At 40.3% G+C, this 21,305-nt stretch overlaps 1 pseudogene; it reads left to right on the top strand.

Moving 5' to 3' along the window:
• Nucleotides 1–17,802: 17,802 nt before the first annotated feature.
• On the top strand, nt 17,803–19,669 carry LOC143852354 (uncharacterized; annotated as a pseudogene).
• Nucleotides 19,670–21,305: the final 1,636 nt, after the last annotated feature.

Below are 21,305 nucleotides of genomic sequence, written 5' to 3'. Positions count from 1 at the left end.
TGTGAGTTAAGATTTTAATATTTTATACCAAACCCATCAGCAAAGAAGCCAGTGCGGCCCACTTATGATAAATTTATAATAAAATTTCTGTTAGGAATTTAAACGGGTATAACTCACCCCTAGAAGTAGGCCTGGCAATTTCGCCCGGAAAAGCAGGGATCCGCCCTGCCCCACCCTGGTTGGGGAGGGGATTCCCCGATTTGAGTGGGGAAGAGGAAGGAGAAGGGGATTTAAAAAATTCCCCGGTGCGGGGAAGGAGAGGAGAAGGGGATGGAGTTCGCCCCGCCCCGCCCCGCCCCGCATTAATGCCATTTTTTCTTGTATTTTTGAAGTGTTTATTTTTTTGGGAAAACTACTAGAAACCCCTTGGATCAAAACATATCTACAAGATTCCCCCAAAATTTTCATAATTTCCATTAGTACAGTTTTGTCCCTGAAATAGCTTTTTATGTTTTCTTTTACTCATAATCCATTGGGCATTGTCCTCATTATATTAGTATATTACCCTTAGAAATCCCTAAAATCTCTCCATCGAACCATCACTGTAAGGCAACATTAAATTATTTGAAAATTTCCCTCCCCCAAATAAAGGCAACATCTCTCTGATGAGTGATGAGATTTTATATGCTGTGCGCTCGTATAGTCCATTATTTTTCAAAAAGTAATGTATGGGCTACACCATAGGATGATCCAAACCGTCCATTTGATATGCTACAATTTAAAAGTACTTTACAGGCCACACCATAGATCATCCAAACCGTCCATTTGAGGGCCACAACGTAAATAGATTGCGGCCCAAAAATCATTTCCATAGGATGATTGCAACCCTCCGATCTATAGAAGGTACCATAATATGCAATTCCTCTATAAATCAGAGGGTTGGGATTATCCTATGGAAATGATTTTTGGGCCACAACCTATTTACGTTGTGGCCCATCAAATGGACAGTTTGGATTATCCTACAATGTGCCCATCAAGTGGAAGGTTTGGATCATCCTATGCCTATGGTAGTATGGTGTGCCCATCAAATGGACAGTTTGGATCTTCCTATGGTGTGGCACGTACAGTACTTTTTGGCAAGTGGGATTGGGAATTAGGGATCTGCTAGGGACTATTGATCAATTAAATGAATCTGAGAGCAACCACCTTTGTCCCCATGTTAATAAAATGAATAAGACAAAATCTTAGCCTATGTGGGTTGTGTGGCTACTCTCACATGCAACAGCCAAGCCGCAACATGCCTGAAGTGATTGTCCCTAGCAAATCTTTAGTTTTAAACCTAACATTTAACAAAGTAAAGTGAGAAAGTAAAGTGATTGTCCCCGAAGGATGCGGAGCTGGGAAGGGGAGGGGATGGGGATTAGATACTCCCCGTGGGGAGGGGAGGGGGATTCCCCACCATCCCCGCAGTGGGGAGGGGAAGGGGAGGGGGGAAATTCCCCCAGAGGGGAAGGAGTAGGGGACCCCAACATCCGGCCCCGACCCGCCCCGTTGCCAGCCCTACCTAGAAGCTACCAGTTAGAGAGGGGGTGTCCATTCCCTTATTACACATCCCCATTCATTTCACTCATATGGGACTATTTGCTTTTGTGTGTAACCCCAACAATCTCCCCCTTCCACGCGGAAGCAACGTGGACAATCTCGCCCACTCACACGTCGGCAATGGCTAATTTTTAGTACACACCCTATCAGTGGAAGGGCCTTCCAAATTATGCTTTGGATCCCCCAAAAATGTGGGGCCACATGCGTTTTTTAGCTATAGCTCAGGAACAAGTTCCTCAATCTCGCCCCTTCACATGTCGGCAATGTGGGAACCACGAGATAACTACACCGAGGTTACCGATATCTTCCCCGAGGAACATTTCTGCCCTCGGAGGCAAACTGGGTTTACCTCACCCTGAGCTATACCATTTCTTAAGAATTTAACCAAGTAGAACTCACCCCTAAGTTCCCTTATAACCCTTATAACACATTCCCTTATAACCCATCCCCATCCATTTCACTTATCTGATATGGGACTATTTTGCTTTAGCGTGTGGAACCCCAACAATTTTAGTAATCTTTGTGAAATCGCAGTGAGCATAGTTAGTCTTTATATTGAACACTCGGAAGATAAACATAGAAAGATAACCAGGGGTGAAGCCCCCCCCCCCCCCCCCCCAAAAAAAAAGACATACAAAATCCTTTTAATGGTGAATGTGTCCACATGCATGCCTACCTCGTTTAGTGCCCACAGCCCCCCTCCCAATGACCAATCAGTGGCTGAGCCAGGTGGGGGCAAGGAGAAATTTGAAAAAAAAAATCAAGGCGATGATATTCCCACCCCTTATAACGCTTTTTGACGTCAAATCACATTACAAGGGGGAGCGGATCAAAACTGCAGGGTGTAGACACCCCATTTTGACCTGACCCGAATTTCCCAAAAATTGAATAAATCCCAAAATATGAGTCCCGAAACCAAATTTCGAGTCCCAAATGTCAAGTTTCAAGTGCCTGAAACATATCCCCGAAATTTTCAAAGAACCGAGCCTTCAATGCAAAAGAACCCGAAAAATATGCATTTGCAGATCAGTGTTGAAACCTTTAGAAGCCTGGATGATCCCCAGAACTCCTGAAAACAACCGTTAATCGCCCCAATTCTCTGAAACTTATGAAATTTACAAAATATCCAAGAATTTTGATATTGGCACCCCTTTGTTTGGATCCCTCGGGCCCCAACGTATATCGGCACAACCCTATTTTGATATTTGCACCCGACTGTCATTTATCCTTTGATCGGCTTGTCGGAGTTTATTTTCGAAAAGCAATAATCTATTGACAGCCATTTAAACACCAGATGACACGACGATTTGCAAAGGTATCAAAATGAGGTAGTGCTAATATCATCTCTTCAGATAAAAGGGATCAAGGAGTGAATCCAAACACCAAGGAGGCGTGCTAATATCATCGACCTCTATAGAAAATGATATATTTGTCCCTCTTATTACCTTGGACAGCCCACCCCTTTTGCCAAAAAGAGTAGTCATAATCCCGCTAAAAGGGGGGGGTTGTCCAGATAAGAATGGGGTCACAAATATGTTACCTTTTTCTATAAGGTGGGCTGTCCGAGGAAGAAAGAGGAGGTAGATGTATTTTCTTTCCTAGAAGTGGGGGGTGAATTAGCAAAGCAAGGATACCCATTGATTAAAAGAAAAAGCAAGTAGAGCTTAATGCCAAGAGGGTAATACACCTCAGCCTTGGGGGTATTTTGGTACAGTTGATATTGCTTCCTTCCCAAGCAATAAACATGGGCCATTAGATCAAAAGGGTGAGGTGTAAGGCTGGATTGAATTAGAACACTCTAGATCCTTAGGATTTCTAAGATGGCATTAGGGCAGACACAATGATCAAGGGCTAGGAGCATTCAAGAGGGGAAAGATACCAAATGAATGGTTAAGAACAACTATTAAAAGAAAAAAAAACCTAGCTACTTAACCTAAGAGGGAGCTCGTCACAGAGGAGGGGAGTTTTTCTTCATTTTTCGGAGAAAGAAACGTGCAGAGAAGAGAGAGAGAGAGAGAGAGAGAGGACCCGGTCATCTTCCTCGGCTGACCCACCGGAGACCCAACCGTAGCCGTTTATCTCCTCCGAGCATTCCCCTCTCCACCACCACCACCGACTAATTCTTCACCCCAAAACCCCACCGGAATCCGAGCCACCTCAAACCCTTATTCTTTTCTCCTCCACTTTCTCAGCCACCTACTGTAGACACCCCATTTTGACCGGACCCAAATTCGTAGCGTTGGTGTGAAACCTTGTCAAATCGGTGAGATGGGGTCCCAAATTGAACCCTAGGGTAGCTTAAGGTCTCCCGTAGGTCTCCGTAAAATTTCGTCTAGATCCGAGCGCGTTTGCTCAGTTAACGAGCCAAGAGAGTGAGCGCAATGCAGACCAAAAAGGGGAGTGAATTATCCTGCGATGGGCGCGCCCGAGCCGAATAAGACAAATCTGGCGGGCCCGCCTCATCAAGTGGGAGTGCGGATATCAACACTGTTACTTTGATATATATAAAAAATCAAGAGGAAAGGGGAGACTGTTCATTTTCTTGTGGAAATTTGAGAGGGAGAAAGAGATCTGAGGGAGAAATAACCAGGTTTGAAACCCTAATCCTTGATCCTTCTTTTCCAATCGATTTCTCCGCCAAGCTCCGGTCATCTTCCATCTAAATTCCGGCCGGTTCACCATCTCCGGTAGGCTCGATCTCTATTCAGACCTTGTCTTCTTCTTCTCTTAGTGCTTAAGCATCAGATCTAAGGTTTTTAAAACCTAAGATCTCAAAGTTTCAATCTCTAATCTCTTCATCTCTTCATCTTTCCTTATTAGAAACCCTAGATCTACCGTTATTCTTAGCCTTAGATTTTTAAAATTTCATATCTGAGCATATGCCTTAGATTTAAGCTCAAAATTGTTTTTCAATCAATTCCTTTTCATTTCAGATTTTTAAACCCTAGCATTCCGTTATTTGCAACTTCCAAATCCTAAACCCTAAATCTATGCCATCTTTTCTCAGAAATCCGAGTCTCGTAGGCTTAGATCTCTTTGTTTCGTTAAATTGAAATTTCTAATCTGATTATTTGGGGTTAAGAGGCGGTAGATTAAGGAATTTGATCCATATCAGCCAAGCTCCGTGGAGTTGTTGCAGATCTGGTGGAATTATTTCAGATCCGGCAGATTTCATCAAATCCGTGTCTATAAATCTCAGTGCTGAGGGAGAAGGCACAGATCTAAGCGTGATTTAGAAGAGGTAACAGGAGATTGGATCGGATCCAAGGTACCTTATGATTTTGATTTCAAATTTCAGATATAGCTCTTGGTTTATTAATTTGTGTCCATGTTACTGTGATGGAAGAATGATGCAAGCTTAGATTTAAGATTTCCTTTTAGGAATTATTGATGGATTACATTTTATTTCTGTATGTTCCTTATCTTGGCTGATCCCGCTCATTTTTTTTTACGATTGGCTTGAGTACTCTCTTGTTATAGCTACAGATATTGCTGTTATAGGATCATGCACATATAATTCAGATTGTTGTATGGTACACTTCAGCCCAGGTATAAACACATTTCAGCCCAAGTTTAAGCACACTTCAGCCCAGGTTTAAACACCTTTCCGCCCCAGTTTAAGCACATTTCAGCCCATGTTTAAGCATAGTTCAACCTCTGTTTTATGCACATTCCTAAGCACATTTCAGCCCATGTTTAAGCACAGTTCAACCCCTGTTTTATGCACATTCATAAGAACATTTCAGCCCATGTTTAAGCACATTTCAGCCCATGTTTAAGCACAGTTCAACCCCTGTTTTGTGCAGATTCAACCCATGAATCAGTCTATAATTTGGCATTGTTTTGGCATAAATCCAGCCCATGATTTTGACACCTGTTTTGACATAAATGTTGTCCATCTTTACACAGTTGTTATTCCATATGCTAATATATCTCACAGTTACGATCCTCCACAAGTTGTAACACAGTTGCTGTTCTATTTGTTCATACACCTCATTGTTCTAATTTTTGTTCAAATTATAGCAACTGCTATATAGATAGTGATACTCTATGATTATAATTTTGGCAGGTTTGAGCTCTAAAATCATTAATTGTATTTTTTAGAATTGTATAACTGCTGTCTTATATGGTTATATACTTAGCAGTTGGATATTTGTGATTTTGGTTGGATAAAATAAAAATATATATATATAAGACCCATACCTACTGTCCATGATGGCACAGCTGATGTCTTATTGGTCATAAACTTGGTAGTTGTGATTTTTGGCAAAGTCAGAAATGCATAACTGTTGTAATATGGTTTCTATGCTTTATAATAATGACTTGGTTGATGTTAAAAGATATATATCTGCTATCTGCAAGTGCATAACTGCTGGCCAATAGTCCTATGTTGTATAATTGTGATTTTTGTTTGATTTAAAAAATATGTGACTGCTGTATAGCTACTGCCCTATATTTTATAGGCTTTATAATTGCGATTTGAATTGAGCTAAAGAGCATATATTTGCTGTCTATTATGGTATAACTGCTGTTCTTATAAGTTGTATACTATGTGTTTGTGATTCATACTTGGCTTAGCACGTGATTTGTGTTATGATTTGAAAATATCACTCTGATTTTATGTTCCCTTCCTCTTTAAAGGCAATGATGGCGATAGTCGGAGCCTCCCCTTTAGAGAGACAATTTATGTCTCTACAGAAAAACCACATCCTTAGGGGACTTGCTCAGTCTGAGTAGAGCTCCCCTCCTTTGTATAGTAGACTTTACTAGTCTTTTGGGCGCCGGTAGAAATTAGACCCCTACTAGGAGACATGCTATGTCTCATTAGGCCTTGCTCCTTTGGAGATAAGCCCCATTTAGAGCCTACCCTCGGGGACATCACCTTGATCTTGATAGATAGTGTACCCATAGGAGGCATGCCTTGCCTCATTTATAGGGTTCTTTTCCAAGTTGTATCCCAACTTGTACCCTTGCTAGTTGGAGACCAATTTAGTCTGTTAGTTGCCTTTGTCTTTAATCATTGCCAGGACAATGATGGAAGTACTAGGAGCCTTTCTTAGGAGACTTAGTCTCGTTAGCACTCTCCTTTCAGATGATTTTATTAGAGAGTTTTTGACTCACTCATCTTTTAGTTGGTATTATTAGGGAGTCTTTGACTCATTTGTCGTTTTAGGGAGTCTTTGACTCCATTGTTTTCTTTAGTTGTTTTATTAGGGAGTCTTTGACTCATTTGTCGTTATTATGGAGTCTTTGACTCCATTGTTTTCTTTAGTTGTTTTATTAAAGAGTCTTTGATTCGTTTGTTCTTATTAGGGAGTTTTTGACTCATTTCCTCATCCCTTTAATTGTTTTTAGGAGTTTCTCCTTAGTGTTGTCGTCGCTTTTATTTGTTTGAGACTTGTCCAGTCTCATTAGAGCTTTGCCTTTTGGGTCTTAGATCATTTTCGTCATTCTTGATAGTTAGCTTATTTGGTTTAGGGGTTTCCCCTTTTAGCCCTAGGGTTTGACCCTGGGGTGTTACTTTGCTTTTTTTCCCTTAGGTCTTTGACCAAAAGGGTGAAATCAGAAATTAAAAATCTAAAAAATATCAGAAATTCGAAATCCAAAAACATTTGAAAAGCTTTAAAACCCAAAAATATTGAATACATTTAAAACTCAAAAACATTATAATTTTAAAACATAAAAAACATTTGAAAACCCCAAAAGAAATCTAAAGTGTTGAGTGTTTTAGAAGTAGTAATTAGAAGAGTTTGTTTCGAATTACGTTGGCTTGATCCTCTTCCACGAGGTACGTAGTGCAGCTTGAGATTTATATCCCAAGTCCAGCCAAACTTTTTATAAATAATGTTTTAAACCTTCTTCAAAAACCCTTAAAATCTTGTTTTCAAAAGATCTTCCTCTAGAGTTAAGAGTTTCTCCTAGATAGAGAGTTTTAGAGTTAGGGTTTTTCTTTTGATAGGTTGTTTGATTGTTTGTTTGTTGTGTGCTTGTTTTAGAGTTAGGGGTCTGTCCTAGAGTTATAGGAACGCCTCCGTTCGGTCAGTCGGCGATCCACATCGCCGAGTGATGACTAGAGTAGGATACGTTAGTCCACCCTTTGTTTTCCTTAGGATTAGGAAGCACAGCCTAGTTACACATAGGTTGTAGGAACCACCTGCATTAGCTTAGGGCTAATCTGCATTTAGTTAGGACATATAGGGTGTCCTAAAATCCACCATTCACTGAAATTTAAATAATTGTACACGAAACTTTAATAACTAGTCCGGTCTTTTAGATCGAGTCTAGGATAGAGGTCTAGGTGTCCTAGGCATTCTAGCTTAGAATAGGCGCGAAGAACTACGTGGCTCTAATTCTTGCGGAGGCGGGGATACGTAGGTTTCTTTGGATGAATACCAGACCATCCGAAGACTCGGGCTAATCATTTAGAGTCTTAGGATTTGTTGTGTAGTTATTGTATGATTTGATATGTTTTCTTATTTTTTTGTACTGATCCTATACCTTTAGCTATAGCTTGCATGTGTTTGCACATCAGAACTTAGACACCCATTAGGCTTGTCACTCATAACCTAGCTATGCTTAGGTGACACATCTTTCATTTTATTTTATATGTGTTTATTATCTTTATCCTCGGGAAATGTATGCTTAGGTAGACGATTCCTGAGGATTATTCCCATTTCACATGATTTTTACCCAAACTTCTTTGGAGTTAATAATAAATGGCATAAGAGACCAAGTGCTTGCACTCGGATGAATTAGGGGTGCTCTCAGACCTTCTCCATTCGTAACCAGGCACGAACCCATATATATTTATGGTTATCCATTGCACAGAGGATTTGATTTTAGGGTTCCATGGCATATCCATGGATGGCGACTCTAAGTTTATTTTAGGTATGTCTCGGTTTCGAGCCTTGGCTCCGGATCGAGACATATCTCTTTCTTTTTATATCGCCACTCGTGCTATGCTATGAGGGTGGCATCCGTTTCGAGAGTTCCTTGGCAGAGCTTTCCTTCACACGTGGATGATCCAGAGGGTGTTAGGGACTCGTTCCCTCACCACCGTCCTCGGATCGAGGTCCACACCTACCACCATCTTTTTCTTCATTTGTACCTCCAAAACCCATCTCTGCAAACCCCCACCATCATCCTCTCCACCACCAACACCATTAAAAGCTAATCCCACCTCCATCAAATCCGGCTACCCTATCCCACTCTCTGGTCACCTCCATCAGTCACCTCGATCTCCTCTGATTTCAGCAAAACCCTCAAACCCATCCTCAACATACCTTCTCACTATATCCAAACCCATTTCATTTTTTTTTATCTTTGCAAACCCACCATCTTCTCCACCATCTCCGGCCCTCATTCTCCGCCGTTCCGACACGGCTCCGACCAAGAACTCCATTAAATCCATGAATCCTCTCCGACCATCATCACCTTCCCTCATCTCCTTCTTTGAAACCTCCCCTGTTCTGTTCCCAAACCCTAGACCTGAGGACACCTTGGGACACCTTGTCCAAATCCGGTTATTCATTGCCACTGATTTTTACCTCCACCATAGTCATCTTCTTCTCAATCAAAACCCTCTTCACCCACCACCATCCGTCCACATCCTCCAGCAAATCCATCAAGATCCAATGACCCCACTACCTTCCCCATCCACCACTGCCTCTAAACTCTAACCCATTTTTCTAAACCCTTGTTCCAGACTATTTCCATTTAAACCCGAAGCTCACTGGAGGGGGTATTTAGTGGTTTGCCTCCATCTTGACATCTCTCCTTCAATCTCGATTGCAAGATCCAAATCCGGATCTGGGCCTCGGATTTCCGAGGTCTAGCTGTGTGCTTATCATTTGAAGAGTAGCAAGGGGATTTTCGTTGGCTCAAGGAAGAAGGTGACAAAATTCCTCGACAGAAGGTAACACATTCATCACCCATGGTATGATTTCAAGCTTTGGTTGAGTTCCTTCTTCTAAAAATTGCTGGTCTAGAACTCAGATTATATTCTGGTAATTAGCTTTCTCTAAATATTAATGTTGGTATTGCCTTCTAATTAAATGGCTGCTATTCAAGATCTCTGATCATGTCTCTGAAATCTCAATTCTATTGATATGGGGCTGATCTATTCATGTCATACATTTTTCTTGTTGAAAAATCCAAAATGGCTATCTGTCTCTCTTGAACAAGTGGTTATGTGTTAGTGAGCTTTCAAAATTGTCACTTGTTCTTATAAAACCTCATTTCCACAAGAGGCATGCCCCATTTCATTGTAGTAGAATGAGTAAATTTGAGAACAAGATTTTATCTTCAAAATATTAACAACATCTGTATGTTAGGTTCTACAAAATGTGTGAAGCTCAATGTTTAAATTTAATCGATTCTAGAGGTGTTCGTACGGTGCCCTTGGGTCCTATTTCATTCCCTCATGCATCCATTTTCGAACGTACTGAACCTGGCATTCATTTCTTTTCCATTTTAGTCTAAATTGTCCTACTTGTTTGGGGTGATGATACAAAGGAGAAGCACGTTACACAGGTTCTCCAGTTGAGTTAGCATTGTCCAATTTTTATTGGGTTGGCACTGTTCGATTTGAATTTCCTGAAGGCCTTCTAAACATTTTTTTAAAGGTCAGGGGATAAGAGATTTAGTAAAATGGTAATACAAATGATGAAATTCTCATGATCAATCCATTAGTATCTGTGTTATCGTGTTCATTAGCTATAAATCCTTCTTGATTACCCATCAGTTTTGAATGTATTGAACAGAAAGGACCGTTGATGGCCTCTTTATTCCTCCCTCCTCAAAATCTAACCTAGGCGCTCAGTTGCTCAACCATTCAGGGCTTGCATATTACTCTTGGGCTCTTACTTCTTTTAAGGTTTTGAAACTACCATCATCTCCTCAATCTATTTCATGTCTCGATTACCTTGCATATATGTCACTCTTAAGATTCCATACAAGGATGGAAACTCCATCGATTCAAAGAATTAATTTCCTTTGGGTTGGCGATGATTCTTGAGCCGACCCTTTGCCCTTCACATCCTCTTTCCCTTCTTGGGATTCTTACAGGGTGTAGGGGTTTCCCTTCTTTCTGAGGTCATCATTTCTTATGGGATTCAGGGGTTCCACCTTGTCTTCTTTTTGGGACTACTCTCTTCACGTTCCTTGGGATACTCTTTGCATTTCGGAATCCCGTCGATTTTGGGAACACTTCGTCACTTCTCTCGGGTCAAGGCGACGACGGACAGAAACCTCCTAAGCCAAAACCCCATTTTTCAATCAAAAGATATAAACAAAAACACATAAAAATCAAATAGTAAAAATCTAAAAATAACAGATAACATCAAAAGCGCCAAAATCTTCCGAACTACGTTGGCTTGATCCCTGTCCACAGGATACGTAGGTAGCTTGGGTCTACCCAAGTCAAGTCAAATATTTTTAATAAATATTTTCAAACATTTCAAAACAAAAACAAAAATGGGCAAGGATGGTGATTACTAGGTCACTCGGAGTCCCCTTTTCATTCCTTTTTCGATTTTGATCGTGGTTTTCCGATTTTCATCGGTTTTTCGACGTTTATCGAGTTTTGGGACGGGCGATGACTTAGCGTGACCCCTTCACAGGGATTGTTCTTGCTGAGCCCAACGATAGGTCATGACGATCGCGAGACTTGTCCGATCTTCAGCAGATTAGGATCGCTAAGCTTGATTCCATTTGGATCGCCCTCTGAGTCTATCGTGTGTTCCATTTTCTTTTCCCTGGCATTTACGGTCATCGCATACCTTTGATTTTCCGATCCTTTTATTTTCTTACATCTTTTCAACTCATTGTGAGTTTGTCTTTGGTTTTTTATGAATAACCTTTCTTTAGTTTGCTTACTGTGATTGATTGCTATTTTCCCAGCCTTATCTCTTGCATGGGCTCGCATGCTAGTATGTTTACTTTACTACTTTGATTGCTTAGCTATAGCGTTTATTCATTTGTCTTATCTTGATTATCTGTCTAGATATAGCTCTTTACTACTTTCCTCATCTCATTATATCTATCATTGTCTATTTAGTTATAGCTCTGCATGCGGATGTTACTGCTTTCCTAGAATATGATGAGTTAGGATTAGATGCGATGAGTTAGGATTTGGATGTTTATTTTCTTTTGCCCATCCCGGGGTCATGCATGCTTAGATAGTAGTTTTCTCGGGGATACTCGTTCCCATTTCACATGATTTTCGCCCAAAACTCTTCAAAGTTAATTAAAAATGGCATAAGAGACCAAGTGCTTGTACTTTGGCGAATTAGAGGTGCTCTTCAGATCTTCCTCATTTGTCACCAGGCACGGACCTTTGCATCTCTGGTTATCCGTTGCGACAGAGTATTTTAAGGTGTTCCAGGGCCGACTCCCTGGATGGCGACTCTGAATTATTTTAGGTATGTCTTAGTTTCGAGGCTCCTGTCTCCAGATCAAGATATATCTCATACATATACACCGCCACCTATGCTGTGAGTGGCATCTGTTTAAAGAGTTCCTTGGTAGAGCTCTCTTTCACTTTGTGGAGGTCTTAGAGGATTGACGGGGGATCTCGCGTCCCTCGCTCACCGCCCTCGGGATCGGGGTTCACACAGGGGGAGTGAAAATTTCATTGCCCAAAAATCATATTTAAATGCTTATCAATTAATGTCCTTGATAAATGGCCCCCATTTGTCCGCAAGTAATGCCCCCCTCTCTCTTACCCCTTAGGGAGTATACCCTGATTTTAGTATAGAATTAGCATATAAGAGGCATGCATTGCATGATTAATAGAACCCTCTCTAAATTGTACCCCAACTTGTACTCCCTATTAGTTGGAGACCGACTTGGTCTGTTAGTCACGTGTACCCTTCTTATGCATTACAAGGGCGATGATAAGGATACTTGGAGCCCATCTCTGTGTCTAGTCTCACTAGCACATTTTAGTCTCTTCTTCATTTAGGAGTCAGCCTTTAACTTATTTACCCCCATACTTTGGTAATATTAAGAGCGAGTCTTTGACTTATTTGCCCTATCTTTCGGTAGAGTTATTAGAGAGTCCCTGACTCATTTGCACTCCTTCTTTAGCATTGTTAGTTAAGAGTCTATTCTTTACTATTGTTGTCACCCCTCTTTATTAGAGACTAACTCAGTCTTATTAGAGCTTTGCTTACTTGGGATCTTAGATCGTTTTCTCTGTACTTGGGGCACTAGTTTACTTGTTATGGATCGTCTCTTTGAGACGCTAGTTACATGTTCGGAGTTTCCCCTTTAGATTTAGGATTTTACCCTAGTTTGTGGTTGTGCTTGCGTGTTCCCTTTAAGAGTGAAAACATTTAAAGGTCCTAAAACATTAGAATATTTGAAAACTCAAAAATATCAGAAATTTAAAATATCAAAAGCCTTAAATCTTTTGGAGTGTTAAGTTTTAGTGGTCGTTAGGAGAGTTCGATTCCGAACTACGTTGGCTTGATCCTCTTTTACAAGGTACGTAGTGCAGCTTGGGATCTTTATCCCAAGTCCAGCCAAACTTTGTAAATAAATCATTTGAATTCTTTAAAAAGCACAAAAATCTTTAAAACCTTGTTTTTAAAAAGATCTTCCTCTAGAGTTAGGAGCTTGTCCTAGATAAAGAGTTTTAGAGTTAGGAGTTTGTCTTTTTTGTGTTGTGTGTTTTGTTTGTGTTTGTGTTAGAGTTAGGAGTTTGTTACGCTTCCGTCTGGTCAGTTGGCGATTCACATCGCCGACTGATGACTAGGTCTAGGATGCGTTAGTGATCCCATTGTTTTTCTTCGGACACACGGCCTAGTTACACATAGGTTGTATGAACCACCTGCATTAGCTTAAGGCTAACCTACATCTAGTTAGGGCATATAGGGTGTCTTAAAATTCACAATCCATTGAAATTTAAATAATCGCACAAGAAGCTTTAATAACTAGTCCGATCTTTTAGGTCGAGTCCAGGATAGAGGTCTAGATGTCTTAGGCGTCATACCTTAGAATAGATGCGAAGAACTACGTTGATTTGATTCTCGTGGAGGCAGTGATACGTAGGCAGCTTTCGATGAATACCAGACCATCCAAAGAATCAGGCGAAATCATTTAGAATTTAGGATTTTTTGTGTAGCGTCGTTGTGGTATCGAGTCATATTGTATGTTTTGTTGTGTTTTCTTACTTTCATATACAGATCTTATACCTTTAGTTGTAGCATGCATGTGTTTGCCCACCAGAACTTAGACACCAGTTAGGCATGTCACTCATAACCTAGCTGTGATTAGGCGACACTTCTTTCATTTATTTTGTGTATGCTTATTATTTCATCCCCGAGACATGCATGATTAGGTAGACGCCTTCTTGGGGATATTTGTTCCCATTTCACATGATTTTCGTCAAAAACTCTTCAAGGTTAATAATAAATTGCATAAGAGACTAAGTGCTTGCACTCGGACGAATTGGGGGTGCTCTTCGGACCTTCTCTATTCGTAATCAGGCACGAGCCCATATATATTTCTGGTTATCCATTACACAGAGGATTTATTTTGGGGTTCCATGGCCTATCTATGGATGGCGACTCTGAGTTTGTTTTAAATACGTCTGGGTTTGAGGATTTATCCTTGGATCAAGAGGTATCTCATTTATCGCCACTCGTGCTATGCTATGAGAGTGACATCTGTTTCGAGAGTTCCATGGTAGAGCTCTCCTTCACACGTGGATGATCCAGAGGATGTGGGGGATGAAGTGGGGGCTCGTCCCCCACTCTCTCTCTCTCTCTCGGATCGGGGTCCACATCCACAAACTACAAAGGGTCATTCATGGATTTTATTATTTAGGATTGTAAAGTCCTAGATTTTATAATCTAGGATTTTAAAATCCTGAATGTTACAAAGCTAAAATCTGGATTTTATACGCTAGAGCCGGGAAATTCGACATTGATCGGACGGTTATGATCATCGTTAATGTGGCTGATAGAGTGATAGTCTCTCTTTCACACACTAAACTTTCTATATAAGTTTAAATTCCTGGCTCCTCCCCTGAAGATAACCACGAGAAAAGAGATAGAGATGGAAAAATACTAATCTTACCAAATTGCTAATCTAGTCTAGTTGCCTAATTTATCTAGGTTGCCTCATCTAAACAACTTGCTTAATCTACCACTAAGATGATCCAACGGCGAATCTCAACTCAATCCAACGGTGAGACATCTTATATTGTAAGTCACTTCTACTAGTCAATACAGCATCAAAGTAGAGTCCAATGAGTGAAAGATGATATATTGGTCACCACAAAATTGCTCCAAAATATAACACATAATGTGGATTAGTTTTTTGATGGTTGAGGGATGATCTTTTGGTGGTTGGACTCTCCTTCAATGTCATATTAGTTGGGTTTTTGGTATTTGTAAGAGAATTGAATGAGATGGAGGAATAGGTGTGTAGAAAAAAACTCAGAATGGTAAGGACGGGGAGAGGGAGAGAGAGAGAGAGAGGGAGGGAGAGAGGGATAGGTGTTTATCTGTTGACTAAAATATCCCCAACAAGTTGAAACGTGAAAGAAGGATTGCCAGCATGGCGTCGAGCAGCCAATAAATACCCGAGTAGCTTCAAGCGGCATTATAACCGCTTGTTGCTAGCATTAGCAATCCTCCTCTATTGTTTAATTGCTAATTAAAAAAGTGTAAAATAAAGAGCAGTGTTTTGATAATAGGATGAGCTTACCTTGTCTTACATGGTTTAACAAGCTTTAAAAGGCTATTATAATTCCCTAAAAAAATCTCAGCAACCAATGAAAAAGTGTAAAACAAGCCCATTGTCAAAACATGGTCTGCTCGTATCAGTATATGCTGATTGCAAACCCGTGCGATGCACGGGGCATTTAAGAGAAGAATGAATTAATGGAATTTAGAGTAGCATATGGGCTAAAAAGTATGAGTACCGTAGTAATTAGTATTTTGTTCTATACATCTGTAATCCAACACTAATAAAAAAAAGAGATCTCCCGCTTCAATGATTTGGAGGTTAGGATATATTCTCATTTGTAGTACTTACTCCGCCTTCCTTTATCTTTCATATTCCTTCGAAAAATCTTTATAAAATCCTTCAAACCATGCAACTTTGGTCTAATTTCTTCTCCCATCAGGGATAAAAAAACCCCAAAAAAAGGTTCTTCATTAGCTCTTTTTTCATGCATTTTTAGATATAAAAATCTAGAGTCGTCAATACTCGCTAAAATTATAAGTATTCTGTAGCAAAACCTTTATAAAACCCTTCAGATCATGCCATATTTTCCTCTTTTTAGCACCTTAACACAAACCCACAAAAAAATAATAAAAAAGAACTTGGGAGCACTGTATATCTTAACCTCCAAAAAGTAATTTATCAATTCTGGCTCCAAGTGCTTGGCTTGATTATTTCTCATTATTGGCCAATTTCCTCGTTAGCCCATAGCACTACAAAGAGTTGCTACACAGGGACTCACACCCTGCTTTCCATCAGCAAGTCAGAGCATAAAAAAAATTATCAGCTTCACCTCCAACTGATTGGGTTACATAGTGGACAAATCAGGAATTTTTTCCCTCCCTATCTCATTCATTCTCTTTTTCTTTTATTTTAATTTTTATGATGCATATGCTAATCTGCCAAGCTGTTTATTATTCATTTCTTCATTCTTTTATCTTATTCTCTATGAGATCAAACCTTTGAACCTAACTATATGATTCTTCCATCCCTTCCTAGCTCAGATGGCTGCCTTTCCTTCTTCTTCATTTTTAACATTTAGGAAAAAAAACTACTTTAGCCATAATTAGGCCCTGTTTGTTTTGGAGTTTGAGAATGGTTCTGAGTATTGGACTGACAAGCTGTTCTCAAATTCTAAAACAAGCAGGGTCATACGTTTCCATTAAGGCCATCTTTGTATTGGAAGAAAAATATTTTTGATGAAAAGTTACATCAAGGAGGAGCTCGATACGGACGTACATGTGGATTATTTATGTGGATTGATGGGGTCTTTATACATTTTTGAAGTACTTTTTTTTTTTTAATGATGAATTAGGCACATTTCTTGCTTTCTTTGTTGAGGAATGCTAGGGTGAAGCGGTTAAAGAGCCGCTTGTACCTACTCGGGTTGCTATTGGATAAAAGTCCCCCCTGTTGGCACTCATTAATATCCAAAATCCTTCTATTAACTACGGCTAAAAGAGAATTCCTATTTAGTCGGTTGCTCTCCTTTTTCTTTTTGGTTTGGTTTCCCTCCCTAATGAGTTACCTTCTTTAACGCTACTACTTGCGTTTTTCAGTTTCAATACTTTACTTGGTGGGACCGGTGATATTCTGATGCTTATCTTTCCTTAATTCAGGATCATTAAAATATCAGTTGATTACTGGCTATTTTTCGTCAGCCCAAAAAACACATCTCTCTCACGTGCACCCTAAGAAACAGTGGGGCCCACTTTTTTTTGGGTTATCCAAACCGTTCATTTGTTGGTCCTGATGTAGATAGGCTGGGCCAAGAAAACTTCGTCCATAGGATGTTCCTAACCCTTCAATTTGTGGCAGTTTAAAATGGACAGCGCAGTAGAAAAACTTCCATGGATTGGAGGGCTAGGATTATCCTATCTAGAAATTTTATGGACCCCCACTAGCTACATTAGGGTCCAACAAATGAATGGCTTGTATCACCCAAAAAATGTGGGCCCCGATGTGTTGGGGGTGGGGGTTGCACCTGCATGCCCTAACAGCACCATATAATTTCTCATCAGAAACCAACTTGACTGTAAATCCAGACCGTTGCTTCATTGTATTCTCACTGCCCAGTTGCGTAGGACACCGGGGAGATTTTTGGCGGACATAGCCATACTTTCATATTTATCCACAAGACCATCTCTCTCTCTCTCTCTCTCTCTCTCTCTCTCTCTCTCTCTCTCAATGGCGTTTTCTGTTAGAATATGTGTGATCCAACAGTTTGGGTTGGGTTAAGATCTCACCGTTGGATCATCTTGGAGGTAGATTAGGTAAGTTGCGTAAACGAGACAACCAGATAAATTAGGCAAGTGGATTAGAAGAGGCATGCAAAGAGAGATTTTATTAGGTACCTAGATTTTACTAGATAAATTAGGCTAGTGGATTAGAAGAGAGATTTTATTAAGTAGCTAGATTTTATTAGGACTATTCCCTTCTATAGTTATCTTGATTCCATTCCATGTTTATCATGTAAGTACTCTATAGAAGAACACATTGATCATCTCCTAAATGTATCCAAGAATTAGTAAAATCTCCTAAATTTATCATTTTCCAGCAACATGAAAACTTATTTCTTGCTCACCATATTCTTCTACCTCTGCTTCTTCTCGAGTTCTTCAAACTCCTGCCACCCAGTCGACCAATCATCCCTTCTCGAATTCAAATCCCAAATCACTCAAGACCCTTCAAACCTCCTAAAATCATGGCACCCATCCACAGACTGTTGCAATTCATGGGATGGCATAGCCTGCGACTCTACCGGAAGAGTTGTCAATCTATCCCGCCCCGGTTTCCTCTCCGACCCCGATTCCCCCGTCGAAACTTCCATGTCCGGCACACTATCACCCTCCCTCGCCAATCTTTCCTCCCTTGTTCTTCTTGATCTTAGCAACCTCAAAAACCTCCAAGGATCAATACCCCAAGAACTCGGCCAACTTTCTCACCTTACCAACCTCTTCCTTAACAACAACAACCTCTCTGGCCCCATCCCCTCCACATTCAAAAATCTCTACCATCTCAAACAACTCGATCTGGGTTCAAATCATCTATCAGGCCCCATACCTTCTTTGAAATCTCTCACATTGCTCACTGAGCTAGATCTCTCCATCAATGAACTCTCCGGTGAAATTCCGTCAACAATCTGCGAACGGGTATTACTTACTAATCTAGACCTCCACACCAATAATTTCTCCGGTATCATCCCACCCACAATTGGCAATCTCAAACAAATCAATTATCTTGACTTGTCAGAAAATCAAATCACAGGGAGTGTTCCTCCATCCATCGGCAGGCTTTCTAATCTATTTGTTTTGGATCTCAGTAAAAACCAACTAACTGGAACCATTCCTTTGTCTATTTCGGGTCTCATATCGCTCGAATACTGCAGTATGTCGGAGAATAGGCTGACCGGAAATTTACCCTCTTCAATAGGAAAACTCTCAAGTATCAGAAGACTCAATTTATGGAACAATAATCTGACCGGGAATCTCCCAGAATCACTCGGTGATCTCGTCAACCTGACCAATATGTACCTCTCCAACAACCGTTTTACCGGTAGAATTCCATCGAGTTTTGAAAATCTAAAAAATCTGGCTTTTTTAGAAATATCCCAAAACTCTCTATCCGGACCCATTCCTCTTCAACTAGGGAAATTACCAGGGCTCCAAACCCTAGATCTGTCCTTTAACCCTCTCGGTCTAATGAGTATTCCAAAGTGGCTCGCCGGAACTAGCCTTTACAATCTCGTGCTCTCCGGAACTGGGATCTCCGGGCAACTTCCGGCGTGGCTATCTTCTACCAGGTTTGTGTATCTGGATCTCTCTACTAACCAATTGAGTGGCAAATTACCAACCTGGATTGGAAACATGAGCCAGCTATATTTCCTTAACTTATCAACAATGGCTTTTATTCCACAATTCCCATAGAGATGACAAACCTTTCCATCCTATCAGACCTTGACCTGCATTCCAACAAGCTTTCAGGGAGTGTGAATAACATCTTCTCCAAAAGAAGTAACCATCCATTGCGTTATTTCAATTCAATCGATCTGTCTAACAATCAGTTTGTGGGACCAATGGAGGAGGGAATCGGAGATGGAGACGCGATCTCGAGGATCGAGACCTTGATATTGTCTAGGAATCGGATTGAGGGTGGGATTCCAGAATCGTTGGCGAAGGTGAAGAATCTGAGGAGTTTAGTGCTGTCACATAACGAGTTGAACGGGAGTATACCGGAGGTGTTACTGAGTCTGCCATGGTTGGTGGAATTCGACGTGTCCGATAATCAGCTGAGTGGGCCTATTCCGAGTCATAACGGCACGTTTCCTGCAGCCTCTTTCCGAGACAATCCGGGATTGTGTGGCTCCCCTCTTCCTCCATGTAAGCATCTGTAACTAATTTTCAACGGAATTCTCGTTCTCGAGTGAGAGAGATAGTGAGAGGTTTTACGAGATTTTCTTTTATGAAAAAGACTTTGGAAACGGGATTCCGTTTAGAAAATAAAAACCGGACAGAAGTGACCGTTCATTTGACCCTTTTAATGTGTATTTATGGCCTTTATGGGGATTTTAGTTCACTCCATTTTGTCTTTTAGTGGACGAGGCCGCAATGCTTGTTGCCCGTTTTTTTTCCCGAAACGGAATCCCGTTTGCTAGCAGGGCTCTTCTGTTATTATTTCACCAACTGTCAAAGGTTATTACAATTCTCAAAAGAGAACTTATATCAAAGGAGGTGCTGCCTCTTGCACGAGCATGGAGGATTAGGCACCATATAAAATCTCATTAAAAAAAAAAGAGAAGTCAAGATGAGTTAGTGCAATTACCAAGCATATTAGTGCCAATATCAGTAGCATTTGTTTCTTAGTTCTAAAATATAGAGGGCAAGACGACCAATGAGAGCAAAACTTCTTCCCTAATGTGATCTAGTTCATTTAGATGTGTGGGACTATCTACGACTAAGATAAACAAATGAATGGCTTAGATCATCGAAAGAGGTGGTCCTACTATATAGTTTAGGTAAATGGTTTCTGAACTCAAGCTACCATAGGATCATGCTAAGCGTTGATTTGTGGAGGTTTAAAATGGTCCATTTTCTGCTGCCTGTACAGATCGAACAGTTAGGATGATCTTATGGAGATGGTTTCTTAGGAACAACCTATCTATGTCAGGTTCTATGGAATGAATGGATTTGATGAGTCAAACAACATGGGAGATGCCCTATTTAAAAACCCTAGCTCTGAGCTTAAGCTCAGATACCGCGCACCCATATAGTTTATATATTTTGTTGCTCTTGTATTTCTACTAAAAATACGTCTAGGCAATCATACAAATTTTATAAGTTCAGTGTATATCATATTTTAGAAATCTGGAACCTTTAAAATATGGTGATATATCAGACCTTTATGCATCATGAAATATTGCTTACAATATCGTGCTATTTTAATATACAAGACAAATATTCACACTACCGTAGTTTAAAAACTGCACTCCTAACATTATTTTACACCTTTCTTTTCTGAGTGCATGTTGATTGCATCTCGACTATTGTATGAAAAAGCAAACTAAAATGGTTTAAGATAACGTGAGTAGAATATTAGTTCAACTATATCATTGAGGGAAAAGTCGAACTACCAATACTGCTGTGACACGTGGCAAAGGACCCACGAAAACATGAAGCAACCGAGCAGTCAAAGAGAGATTAGAGAACGCTTCTCTCAAAGTGATGAAGGAAGGATAACTTACAAAACATGAGAGAGAGAGAGAGAGGGAGAGAGAGAGAGAGAGTTTTGGGAACTTCTAGTAAATAGGGAAAGACAGAGAATCCCGACGTCCGAGCACTTTCTTGGATACACATGTTCTCCAAAAGGGTCAATACTTCTTTTCCTTCTAAAATTTGTTTAAAAAATTAAATGCTTTTAAATAAGAGAAAATGACCAAAAAAAATGGCTTTAATTTGATAATGACATGTCAAGGGGGGAGTGTTGTAAATGACCAATGTAGAGTGACTTTGACGAGAATACCATTACATACG

This window comes from Tasmannia lanceolata, unplaced genomic scaffold (assembly GCF_043159265.1).
Source record: "Tasmannia lanceolata isolate RefF3 unplaced genomic scaffold, GAP_Taslan_0.1 ptg000019l, whole genome shotgun sequence".
In the NCBI taxonomy this organism is placed as follows: domain Eukaryota; kingdom Viridiplantae; phylum Streptophyta; class Magnoliopsida; order Canellales; family Winteraceae; genus Tasmannia; species Tasmannia lanceolata.
This window is presented reverse-complemented; position numbering and strand designations above follow the sequence as displayed.